This window comes from Oryx dammah, unplaced genomic scaffold (genome assembly GCF_014754425.2).
Source record: "Oryx dammah isolate SB20612 unplaced genomic scaffold, SCBI_Odam_1.1 HiC_scaffold_3, whole genome shotgun sequence".
In the NCBI taxonomy this organism is placed as follows: Eukaryota; Metazoa; Chordata; class Mammalia; order Artiodactyla; family Bovidae; genus Oryx; species Oryx dammah.
The window spans coordinates 58,196,306-58,205,368 of record NW_024070187.1 but is presented as its reverse complement, the minus strand read 5'-3'; the positions used below and the strand labels follow the sequence as shown (position 1 = coordinate 58,205,368).

The following is a 9,063-nucleotide window of genomic DNA, read 5'->3' as shown; positions in this document are numbered from 1 at the left end:
AGTCCAGGTTAGAAGAAAAGGTCAACTCAGAATAAGGAAGGCAGTTTCTTAGAGCTAACTTTCACCTCTCCTGCACGATAGGCAAATAAGCACCTCTGTAAAATCTTTGGAACTCACACATTTCATTTAACCACTAGTCTCGCTTTAATTAAAGCCTGCCCATTCATGGACCTAAGAAAACAAGAGTAGCCCGAAGTTTTCCCAAAGTGGGAAATTTCTCGGGCCCGTTGCTCAGTGGGGAGACTTAAGGCGGCCAGAATGAGAGAGTAGGAAGCATCACCTTGATTTAGAAAGAAATGAGGTTCTCACACCACAAGTATCATCCTTATTTCAGCCCCGAAGTTCAAAGCAACAAAGGTTAGAGCTGACTTCCTAACAATAGCTTTCCTCTCCCAGTTCCCCATTATCGCTCTATCAGTCCTGCATTCCCGTAACAATCCTCTTGAACTGAATGTAGCCAGCTTTCCGAGGGCAGTTTGCCTTCGGGACAGGGGATCAATAACTGCCACGTCTGTCATACTTTTGTTTATATAAGACCAAACCTCGATCTCCAATTTTCACCTGGGCCTGAGTGACCCAAAACAATCTCTACAAGTCTCATCAGACACCACCTTGCGCCCCCACCTACCACTACCCCCGCTATTCTAAAGCCTCCAGCTGAGGAAAGCCATCCCCTTAGGCACCACTATCCCCGCTATTCTAAAGACTCCAGCTGAGGAAAGCCATCAGCTTAGGCAAAGAGAGACACACTGTCCACGACACACGAAACAGAACCTAGGCGGGCCACTTCAACAAACGCGGGGCCTCGCCCTCTCCATCACACAACGTTGCGCCCCACCCCTCCCAACCGGAACTGCAACTCCTGTGCTCCGCGCCCCCTCGAACCGCGTGACGCTCGCGGCCGCCCCGCCCCTCCGGACCCACTGGGCAGGCGCGGGGCGCGCGCATGCTCGGCAGGGCGGCTGCCTGGATATTGAGCCGCTGCAATCTGTTGCGCCGCCGCCCGCGGGAGCCGGCAGATCCGGGTCTCGTGGCTTAGAGTGACGTGGTCAGTCGAATCAAAACAGAGGAGGGGAGGAAGCCGGCGGCCAGGAGCGGCGGCGGCAGCGGCTTCCCGAGCAGCCGCAGCGTTCCGGAAGCTCCAGGCGGTCTTTCTGCCGAGGCTTAGTCCGGGCCCCCATCCTCCCCGCCCCGTCGGTTGTTGTCTGGGCGGGTGAGTGTCTCCCATTTCTCCCACCGCCGTTTGCCGGCCCACCTTCCCCTCGCCCCGATTTTTCCTGGGGGCTCTGGCGGGCTGCGGCGGCTGCGGCAGTGCGGGGCTGCTTCTCGGGCTCAAGGGGTCCCCGACCGGGCTGGCGACTCTGCATCGGGAGAAGCCCGCTGCTGTCGAGCCCACGTCCTCCGGCGAAGAGCCTGAGATTTGGCTTTCTCTGCAAGAGACCAGAGTCGGGACTTGGCAGGGAAGTGGACGGTAGCCACGGGTGGTTTTATTTTTAGGGCAAGCAGTCAACTCGGGTGGAGGCGTAAAATGGAGTAAAAAGAAGAGTGAGTGAGTCGTAGCTGGAAGGAATCCCTCACAAACCTTGCAATCTTCACTAAATCATTTACCTCTGTTTCTCAGCCCTTGCCGGGTCTGATGTAGTCACCGGGATGCGTCCTTTGTTGTGATTGATGAGACTAGAAAGCTGCCATCCAGAAAGCGGGAGCTTTTAGCCCTTATTGTGTTGTGAATTTAAAGGATTCCCTTTTTCTGTTTGTTCAGTACGTGGAACCAGAGCTGACAGTAAAGAGGTGGTACCCTTTATTGTAACAGATAAAGTGCGATAAACTGGTTACCGGAGTACCTGAAGTCCCGTGTTACCATTAGAGCCAGTTTTCCGAAGTGTCTGTTCGTGTGTGTATTAAGGATTTTAGCCACAGTGATGTTCGTTAGCCGGAGAGCGTCAATAGGGTGTTTTCAGTTGCCCTAGTTTACAGAATCGAAGATGTGGCCTTAGGAGAATGTCTTGGCTTTGCATAGAGAAAGTCGGATGAGCTTCCTGCACGTAATACCCACGTTTAAAGAGATCTTCCAGTTACTGTGTTTTGTCAGAAACCGTTGGCAGCGTAGAATAACTTGGACGGCGTAAGCCCTTCCAGGGGAAGTCTTGAGCCCCTTAGGAGGCGTTCTCACTGACCAGTCTGTGGCGCCTGCAGGTTTGTGTTCCCTTCCACTTTAGATGACCCGCCACGCAGATTCCTGCCTGCTTCGAGCCCCGCCACCCTCCGCGCCTTTCCACCGCATGAATGAGACTAGAAGACCAAACCTCTGTTTTGTCCTTAGTTTTTTTAAAGTTTTTTTTTTTCCCCTCCAGAGAATTCATTAATTGAGGTGTTTCTTTAGCAAACGGCAAGAAAGAGAGCTATGCATTAAATTGATTGTCATTTATCAAATCCAGGAAGAGGTCTTAGGAATTTGAACTACTCCCTTGAAGGGTATATTATGTCTTTGTGTGGTATAAAATGGACCTCTTCCTAGCAGGTTTCTTCCTTCAGCGTGTGCAATCGAGATCTTTTTTTAATACCACAGTTGGAATGCTGCTGATTGAAACAAATGAAATTATGTTTTCTTGAAGTTCTTTCTCTTTTTTTATTTTTTAAGCTAACCTATACCTAAATATTTTTGTTTATATGAAATAATTTGTGATAATTGGAGAAAATGTTGATTAAAGCAGATAAATGAAAAAAAGAAGAAATGTCATCGATATTCTTGCCATCCAGAGACCACCAGAATGTCAGCAGTGGTTTATATCCTTCCAGACTTTTTTGCGTTTAGATATTTTATACAGAAATGGTATCATACCTCATGTTCTTCTGTAACCTACTTTTTCACATATTAGCACTTCATTTTTGAGTAACACATTACAATTTTTATAGATACTCTTGGACCTTAACTTTTATAGATATTCGCTGTATGTTTGCCAAACCATAATGATTAAAATCATGGTTTTAAAAGATTTCCTCTCAAATCTCTCATGATGATATTATAAGATTTATGAAATCAGTATGCATTGTGTGACAGACTAAGACTTTGCTTGTTTAACTCTTGGGAAAACAGGCACAGAATAGCCTGAGTTAACACTATGAAAGTTTGAAAAACTTTTGCTCACTTGATGATTTGATTTAGGTAAGGGTTTAGTTCTGTGCCATAGCTCCTGTATGTCCCAAATGTTGACCAGCTGTCCAGGCCTCCAGCAGTAAGGTCCTAAAAGATTTTACTTTATACACTTAATATGCTTTATGAACACTGAGTCTTGGATGTGTGCCTGTTTAGTCCAGTACTTTATCAGTGGTGCCAAAAGAGAAGCAAGGTTCCCTGCACCTCAGCTTCAAAGGATAAGTACTTACTAAAGAGTATCCTCGGAGAAGGCAATGGCACCCCACTCCAGTACTCTTGCCTGGAAAATCCCATGGACGGAGGAGCCTGGAAGGCTGCAGTCCATGGGGTCGCTGAGGGTTGGACATGACTGAGTGACTTCACTTTCACTTTTCACTTTCATGCATTGGAGAAGGAAATGGCAACCCACTCCAGTGTTCTTGCCTGGAAAATCCCAGGGACGGAGCCTGGTAGGCTGCTGTCTATGGGGTCGCACAGAGTTGGAGATGACTGAAGTGACTTGGCAGCAAAGAGTATCCTAAATATGCTAATAACCCACTTGGGTCCCTTAGTCATAAACTTACCTACATGTGCCTTGAATGGTAGTGTTCAGTATGTATTCTAGATTTGTCCACTTCTTCCCATCTCTACTGCTACCACCTTTGCCAACTCTTACTGTATCTCACCTGGCCTACTGCAGAAACCTCTGGTCTCCCTGCTTCCACTTTGGCTTTTTATGGTGCATCCCCTTTCCCACAGCCTGAGGGATCCTTTAAAATGTCAGATCGTGTCACCCCTTTGTTGAAAGTCTCTCATCACATTCAGAATAAAATCCTACCTTTCTCAAGGTTTGCCAGGCAGTAGAGGTCTGGGCACTGCCTTCCTCTATCTCACCTTGTATCCAAATGCCTTGATCAGTACCCAGGAGTCTGGCAACAGCAGTTTCTTCCTGTGTTCCAGCTGCACTAGCATTGTGCTAGGGACTTGCCAGGTTCGTTCTTGCCTCAGGGCGTTTGCACTTGCTCTTCCTTGTGGCTTCAGTCTTCTCCCAGATCTTCGTGTAGCTGATTCCATCATGTCATTCAGGTCTCAGTTCAGCTGTTGTCTCTTCAAGATTGCTTCCACAATTATCTCACCATTCTGTCATTTTCTTGATAACATCACTGTCTGGAATTTCCTTTGTTTTTATATTCTGTCTCCTATACTAGAAATTAAACTCTGGGAAAATGAGGACCGTGTCTGTCCTTTTCACTGCCAAGCAGGTGCTCAATATGATGGTTGAATGAATAAACTTGAACATATCTGTATTACTGTTGAATGCACTGTCTCTTTTTCTTATATATAATTTTATTGATTTATTTATTGACTGCTGGGTCTTCATTGCTGCTTGGGCTTTTCTCTAGTTCTGGTGAGTGTGGCTGCTCTTCATTGTGGTGGCTTCTCTCATGAAACACAGGCTCTAGGGCATGTGGGCTTCAGTAGTTGCTGCATTTGGGCTCAGTGGTTGCGGTTCCGGTTCCCAGGCTCTAGACCGCAGGCTCAGTAGTTGTGGTGCACAGGCTTAGTTGCTCTCCTGCACGTGGATCTTCCCAGACTGAGGATCGAGCCTGTGTCGCCTGCGTTGGCACGTGGATTCTTTACCAGTGAGCCACCAGGGAAGCCCCTCTACTGTCTCTTTTAAACCAGTTCTTTTTATGGCAGAACCCTAATTTTCAGTCTCCTTTTGTAGGGCTGTACCTTGATTCTCCTACTTCAATAGTTCTTGATGTTTGGACCAGGGAACAGCCATGTTATACTTTTTGTTCAGTCACTAAGTCATGTCTGACTCTTTGCGACCCCATGGACTGCAGCATGCCAGGCTTCCTTGTCCTTCACCATTTTCTGGAGCTTGCTCAAACTTTTGTCCATTGAGTCAGTGATGCCATCCAACCCTCTCGTCCTTTGTCATACCCTTTTGCTTTCAGTCTTTCCCAACATCAGGGACTTTTCTAATGAGTCAGCTCTTTGCATCAGGTGGCCAAGGTATTGGAGCTTCAGCTTCAGTATCAGTCCTTCTAATGAACATTCAGGATTGATTTCCTTTAGGATTGACTGGTTTGATCTCCTTGCAGTCCAAGGGACTCTCAAGAGTCTGCTTCAACACCACAGCTCAAAAGCATCTATCTTCTTGAGTTGGCTTAAATTCATGTTCCCTGAGTCAGTGATGCTATCTGACCATCTCATCGTCCGCTGCCCATTTTCCTTTTGCCTTCAGTCTTCTCCAGCATCAGGGTCTTTTCCAGTGAGTTGGCTGTTTGCATCTCATGGCCAAAGAATTAGAGTTTTAGTATCAGTCCTTCCAGTAAATATTCAGTGTTGATTTCCTTTAGGATTGGCTGGTTTGATCTCTTGCACTCCAAGGGACTCTCAAGAGTCTTCTCTAACACTACAATTAGAAATTATCAGTTCTTTGGTTCTCAGCCTTCTTTATGGTCCGACTCTCACATCCATACATAAGCACTAGAAAAACCATAGTTTGGACTATGCTCAATTGCTATGGTTGTGTCCAGTTCTTTGCAACCTATAGACTGTAGCCTGTCAGGCTCCTCTGTCCATGGCGATTCTCTAGGCAAAAATACTGGAGTGGGTTGCCATGCCCTCTGCCAGGGGATCTTCCCAACCCAGAGACCGAACCCAAGTCTTACATGTCTCCTGCATGTGTCAGGTACTATGCTAAAAACTTTTAACATGCTTTTCAGTTAACTGTAAAGCAACTCATACATAGGTATTCCTGCTTCCTCTTTACAGATGAAAGAACTGAGACATACTGAGTAGCAGGTTGGATTTGAACCCAAGTTAGTTCTCTTAATCAGTATACCCTACAGTGTTTAGAACTATATTGCAGTACTTTAGTTTTAGTAAGCCATTTTTCTGTTGAGGGCAAAATAATGTTTTCCGTCCCATTTCCAGTCCTTAATGAAGTTCATTGTTTTTTGGTCTTTGTGCCTGAAGTTGCACAATTGGTAGATGACCTCAAGAAACATTCTGTAAAGACTCCTACATCTTCTTGCTTTGTTGTATTGAGTTTTCAGAGCCTACCAGGTTTAAAGTAAATTTGAGGTATTTTCTCCTCTCTATGCATTACCTTGCATTCCACACACCCAGAATCTATCACTTTTCTACCTGCTCATATACTCATTTGAATTCTTCATACATTTTCTTTATTGTGTTGTAATATTTGGACTACCATGGGATCATCATGAACAGATTTCTCACTGTAGGACCCTTTCCAAATGAGTTAAAAGTACTGAATTTGATTGATGCATTGATTTGATGCATTGATAGCTCAGTTGGTACAGAATCTGCCTGTAATACAGGAGACCCCAGTTGGATACCTGGGTCAAGAAGATCTGCTGGGGAAGGGATAGGCTACTTACTCCAGTATTCTTGGCTTCCCTTGTGGCTCATCTGGTAAAGAATCCGTCTGCAATGCAGGAGACCTGGGTTTGATCCCTGGGTTGGGAAGATCCCCTGGAGAAGGGAAAGGTTACCCACTCCAGTGTTCTGGCCCAGAGAATTCCATGGACTAGTCCATGGGTTCCCAAAGAGTTGGACACACTGAGCGACTTTCACTTTGATTTGCGGTGGGGAGGATACTTAATCTAGAGAAATACTGGTTGTCTTTCTTCTCTTCCTGGTCTTAAAGCCTGAATAGCTATATTTATCTGTGGAAGCTCTGGTCACACATGATCTTTAGCAGAGCTCTATCGTAACCCATCTCGGGCTTTTGTAAATAACCTGCGTGGCTCCTTTTGCTTCGCTTTTCATATTCAGTTGTCTGTGGCTGTTTGGCTTATTTGATTGGGAGGCCCATGAGGTCAGGGAGGACCGATTAAGCAACAGTAGGCTTGTTGATGGGATAAATAAATGAAGAAAAATATCAATTTTAACTATATCTGTAAAAAGCAGTACATTGCTAAAAAGCAGTATTTGTAAAAATCTTTTCCCATATAGTTTAATAAGACTTAGAACAAAAGCTTCAATAAAAGATACTAAATTGTCTACATTGATAATTAATGGTGATATATTAATATGTGAGTTGTAAAGATTTTGCAGAAAGTAAGCACTCCCGACAGTTATATTGTGGCTCATATTAGAATTTTTTTTAAGATTGTAAAACTTCTTAGGCAAGTACTACTACAAGCTTATAAGCAAAGGTATTCTTTTGGTGTGTGCTTACGTTCCTGTCCATATTTCAGTCCACATAACAAGGGCTAACTATCTGAATTGGTTGTATGTACATGGCAGTAGATCCTACAGTTAAGTAACAGTTTGGGCACTTCAGAGTGATTTGAAAAGAAGGCTGAAAATTATTTGAATCTGAAATTAAAACAGTTAACCTGTGTGAATCTCAATAGCAATGACATTTACTGTTCATGGAGTCTATAGGCTCGTCTCTTGACTTCCATTACGTACTATATGTTTAGATTACACATCAGCCCTCCAGGAAGTCAGACATTGTCACCTCCAATTGACACTGGAGGAAACAGGCTCTGGTTAGTAAGTTGCTTAAGGTAAAGCCACTTGGGACTTGTGGGATTCAAACTCAATTTTCTTTGACCCCAAATTCATAAACTTTATATTACAACAATGTTGACCAGTCTTTTTGTCTTACAGAATCATGGAAGCTATAATAAGTAAACCTAGTTTTAGCTGTCAGATTATGCTACTAGAAGTACTTTCATGAATTGTTTTGTTCTGCTTAAACCTAAATTGGATATGCATGTCTAGAGTCCCTCCTTTAAAAAAAACAGAAAAAAACCCTGAGACATGCTTGTTATTGAAAAGCTGCAAAGGATAGTAATATATAAAACCAACAACAAAAGTTACAATCCTGTACACATATTTCCTTCCAGTCTTTAACTTTTAAAATTCATCTTTGGTATAGCTGAGATGTAATACTCACATAAGCTTGTATTCTTTTTGAGGGGTGGGAGTGGGGTCAACATAGTGATCTTTTTACCATAGCCTTAGAAAATATCTGGGCTTCCCTGGTGGCTCAGAGGTTAAAGCGTCTGCCTGGAATGCAGGAGACCTGGGTTTGATCCCTGGGTTGGGAAGATCCCCTAGAGAAGGAAATGGCAACCCACTCCAGTACTCTTGCCTGGAGAATCCCATGGACGGAGGAGCCTGGTAGGCTACAGTCCATGGGGTCACAAAGAGTCGGACACGACTGAGCGACTTCACTTTCACTTTCACACTTTAGAAAATATCTAAACTTGATTTTAACTGGCTGCATTTTATAAGATATTTTGAATAAACTGGTTTACTTGAAGTTTTCGCTTAATATTGAACATGAATGTAGTTTCCAGTTTTCACCATTATAAATAATATTGTGGTGAACCATGGCTTTAAATAGCCAACCAACCAGTCTTAATTATGTAAAAAAAAAAAATCACATTTTAATGACTTGAAATGTGATTTTAATCATAGTTCAGCAAGTATATACAGCATATATATTCTGGCAATCCTAGAAAATTTACTTGAGGGTTTTTTTTTTTTTTAATAATTTTACTTGTTAATTAAAAAAATTTTTGGCTGTTCTGGGTCTTCCTTGCTACACACAGGCTTTCTCTAGCTGCGGTGAGCAGGGACGACTCTAGTTGCAGTGCACGGGCTTTTCATTGCAGTGGCTTCTCTTGCAGAGCATGGGCTCTCGAGTTGGGCTTTAGTAGTTGTGATCCCAGGGACAGAGGAGCCTGGTGGGCTGCTGTCTATGGGGTCGCACAGAGTCGGACACGACTGAAGCAACTTAGCAGCAGCAGCAGCAGCAGCAGTTGTGATGCACGGGCTTAGTGACCTCTCGGCATGTGGAATCTTCCTTGATTAGGGATCAAACCCGTGTTTCCTGCCTTGGCAGGTGAATTCTTTACCACTAAGCCACTCAG

At 44.2% G+C, this 9,063-nt stretch overlaps 1 protein-coding gene across 1 annotated transcript in view; it reads left to right on the top strand.

Annotated features, from left to right (window-relative positions):
• Window positions 1-908: 908 nt before the first annotated feature.
• Window positions 909-9,063, top strand: part of SMIM14 (small integral membrane protein 14) — a 68,401-nt gene continuing 60,246 nt past the window's right edge. Inside the window, exon 1 of the mRNA XM_040238048.1 lies at window positions 909-1,213. The gene's annotated coding sequence lies outside the window, so the exon portion shown is untranslated. The remainder of the gene's footprint in view (window positions 1,214-9,063) is intronic.